A 4,011-nucleotide genomic window follows, 5' to 3' on the forward strand; every position below is an offset into this window, starting at 1 on the left:
TTTAAAATTTATGAATTGTTTATTTCTGGAACTTTCCATTGAACATTTGCAGACTGAAGCCAAATGTGGGTAACTGAAAACCTCGGAAAGCAAAACCTTGGGTAAGGGAGGGCTGTTTTACTAGAAATGACTGGTTTGTGTACTTGAAACGGATGAATTCTATGTTATGTAAAATACGTTTTAAAAAAGCCGTTTGTTTTTTTAAAGATAAGAACCAGTCATCCCACTTGTAGCAGTGTACGCTAAAAAAAATTAGTGATAAGCAGTAAAAAAAAAGATATAATCTCATCCTATGGTTAATGTTTAAATAAGGACGTCTGTAAAACACTTAGTGTATGTCTGGCACAACTAAACACTCAGCCAGTTGCCCATTATTATAACAGCTACACATCAGCCACTGCAAACGCTAAAAAGAAATGCAATAAATCTATTTTTCTATGCATGTGTATTTCATATAGGTCAGATCATCTTGGAGGAGTCCTATGTTTTGCCTTTACTCCATCTATTATATTTTCTATATTCTTATAAGTTTTTCTTCAGCATCCCATGATGACATAGAGTACACCAGATGGCTAAACACAATTTAAACAGTTACTGATGGATATTCAATTTTTTAAATTTTGCTTTATAAATAACTTTAACGAGCATCTTTTTTCCTTGAGTCTTAAGGTATTCATAGAAATGATCAGAAATATAAGTAAATGGAATTACAGGCTCTGAGCACACACGTATTGTTATCGCTGCTCTTGTATGTTGCCAAATTGCTGCCCTGAGTTTTTGCCATTTATACTGCCACCAACAATGTATGAAACCTCGATTTCATCACACAGTGACATTGAACACTATTTTTAAACTTTGGCTAATTTAATAGTGAAAAGTGATATTGTTTCTTCCCGTTGAAGTCTCTTTGGTTGGTTGCTAGTGAGTCTGAATATTTTCTGTGTGCTTGCTGGGCATGTGTTATTTTGTGAATGGTTGCCTCATGTCTTTTGCGTCTACTCATCTTTTGGGATTTGTTTCTTGTGAACTTGTATCAATTCTCCATTAAGGACTTTAACTCTCCTTTGTTATATTTTTCTTCCAGAGTGTTGTGTCCTCTTAAATTTTACTCATAATGGGTTAAAGTTTTAAACGCTCACAGAATTAAGGTCACTTTGTAAAGCAGATTTGTGGGAGATTCAGAGATGGACACGGGGGTGGAGGCGGAGGGAAAGAAAGAACACTACAGTCTTTGCCTACTTTATAATTTAGCCTAAGTGTATAGGTCCACGGATGAATCTGATTCCAGCTGGATAATCACTAAGGTATTTGTCAAGTGGATATATTCAATAGGTGTAACCCAGAGGGTCATCATCATTCATTATGAAACCTCTATGCTTGCTGTATTGGTTGCTATCATAGGTAAGAATTCTCTACTCTAGACATATGTTCTCTAAAAACTGCATCTTTTTTTTTTTCTTTAGGTACAAGTGAAAAATATATTTCTTTTTATTGGTATTAAAGTTTTCTCCAAAATACTTCAGTAACTGAAGCATTTTATTTTATTCACCACTGTTGGTCATAGTTTGAGCCCTACACACTCCCTTCCCTTTCACCTCAAAGGGAGTTCCTTTGTATGAAGCCATGCGCTCATCATTAGTGTAAAGATCAGGCTGGATCTGCTCCCAAATCTTCTTCTTAGGATTCAGGTCCTTGTCAGGCTCTCCAGGGAAAGCATCAAAAGTAATTCTGAAGGCCAGCCCGGTGGTGCAACAGTTAAGTTTGCATGTTCTGCTTCAGTGACCCGGAGTTTGCTTATTTGGATCCTGGGTGTGGACCTACACACTGCTTGTCAAGCCACGCTGTGGCAGGCGTCCCACATATAAAGTAGAGGAAGATGGGCATGGATGTTAGCTCAGGGCTAATCTTCCTCCAAAAAAAAAAGGTAATTCTGTCTCCGGGAACAGACCCATCAGGAGGTGCCAAGATTTCAACTTTCTCTGGTGAGCTAGCACACATCACCATTGCTTGAGACAGTCCTCCCCTCATCCTTGCAGGTTTCAGGTTACAAAGTAAAATCACCATGTGATTTTGCATCTGTTCAAGAGGAACGTGACTCACCAGGCCGCTGACAACTGTTCTTGGGGCTGTTTCTCCAACATCTACTTCTACATACAAAGAATCTGCATCAGGGTGTTTTTTGGCAGTGATGATACAACCAATTCAAAGATTCAGACAAGAAACATCTATTGGCTCAGAGTCGCCACTTCCTGCTATTGACTGTTGTTTTTTCTTCTTTGTCTCTCCTTTCGTTTCCCTTTTCTCTTTCACCTTCTTTTCTTCTCCTTCTCCTCCTCCTTTTATCTGTCCTTTGGCACCAGAAGATACGGTTGTTATTGGCATAGACTGTGTCACATTTTCAGAAACTGGAGTATTAGCTTGCAGTAAAGGACCAGATGGGAATGGTATTTGCTTCACTCCATTTCGAATTTCTGCCTCAATTAGCTCCTGTTTCAATTCTTCAATCTCTTTCTTTAGCTTAACATTTTCCACTTGAATTTTCTTCTCTTCTCTCAAAGTTGCCTGCAAGATTGCTTTCTCCTTAAGAAGAGCAACTTGCTGCTTAAGATATTCAAAAATGTGATCTGCCGCGGCACCCTTCTGTTCCAATCTCTTCAGAACAGCATCATCGGTTACCATTTTTGCCAAGAAACAGCAAAGAATCATTAATGGGCAGACAGGGGCGCCGGGCAGCCTCCGTGGGGAGCAGGTAGGGACAGCTAAAAAAACTGCATCTGGAGAGCCTCTTCCCAAAAATGATTTGTTAACATGGAAGGAAAATGTTCACTTTTTAGGATCAGTGTTAGTAAAGATGTTTGCGAAGGTCCCTAAACATGCAATTTGTAGGTTAAAAATAATGAAAAAACTTACCTTCAAAGGTGGTACTTGCTGTGTGACTTTAGGAAAGTTACTTTATTTCTGAATCTGTTTCCTCTTCTATAAAATAGATAAAAATAAAATCTTTACCCCAGACTCTGTGATAGCTATAAGAAATTGTAAGTCAGCAAACCCATCACAAATACTCAGATGTCCTTTAATTCTTAGGCCAACGAAATTAAATGGTGGGTCGAGTGGCTTAATTCGTTGACGATTCCATTTAGGCAGGAGAATGTAGGAACATTATTTGCTGTTTCTTGCTCACAGCACAGTGCTTGGGACTTTTACTTTCTTATCAAACCTGCACAGCACTGGCTGTTACTACCATTTCAACGATGAGGAAACAGGCTTGAAGAAATTATCCTGCTTTGCACAGTGATCAGATGCTTCCCTGTGACACATTTCTGGTGTTTTTTCCATTTAATTAATGCCTGATTTGTTGGACTTGTTATCCAACTGCCTATGTAATATGTTCATTTTGATGACTAATTTTAGGCATCTCAAAAAAGATGAAAAGCCAGTTCCTGACACTGACCCCCAAACTTGCCCTTCCCACAATCTTCCCCACTCAGTGCATGACAATTCCATCATTCCAGGCGCTCAAACGAAAAACCTCAGAGTTGTTCTCCACTCCCTCGAAGCCCACTCTGCTCTTTAACAAATCCTTTGTTTGCTCTTTAGCAAAGTCCATCTTCAAAATGCATCCAGAATCTGGACCACTTCTTACATTTCCCTGCTACCACTCTGGCTGAAGCCACCAACGACTCTCTCCTCTGTCACTAAATATCCCCCTAAGTGGTTCATTCCGACCCTTGTACCTCTTCAGCCTATTTGCACAAAGCTGCCAGAATGATCCTGCTAAAATGAAGGGCTGATCACATCATCTCTTTGTTTAAAAGCTTCCTCTGGTTTCCTGTGTGACTCAGAGTAAGAAACAAAGACCCACAGTGGCTTCAAGGCTCCACACGACCTGGCTCTCTGTACCAGTGACCACACTTTCTATCCCTCTCGATGTTACTCACTCCACTCCAGCCACACCAGCCCCCTCATTGTGCCCTCTCTTAGGGCTACCCCAACTGCAGATTCCACCTTGGC

General features: G+C 40.0%; 1 pseudogene; it reads right to left on the reverse strand.

Annotated features, from left to right (window-relative positions):
• Positions 1-1,541: 1,541 nt before the first annotated feature.
• LOC106843331 (aminoacyl tRNA synthase complex-interacting multifunctional protein 1 pseudogene) lies at positions 1,542-2,706 on the reverse strand (annotated as a pseudogene).
• Positions 2,707-4,011: the final 1,305 nt, after the last annotated feature.

This window comes from Equus asinus, chromosome 10, assembly GCF_041296235.1.
Source record: "Equus asinus isolate D_3611 breed Donkey chromosome 10, EquAss-T2T_v2, whole genome shotgun sequence".
NCBI lineage: Eukaryota > Metazoa > Chordata > Mammalia > Perissodactyla > Equidae > Equus > Equus asinus.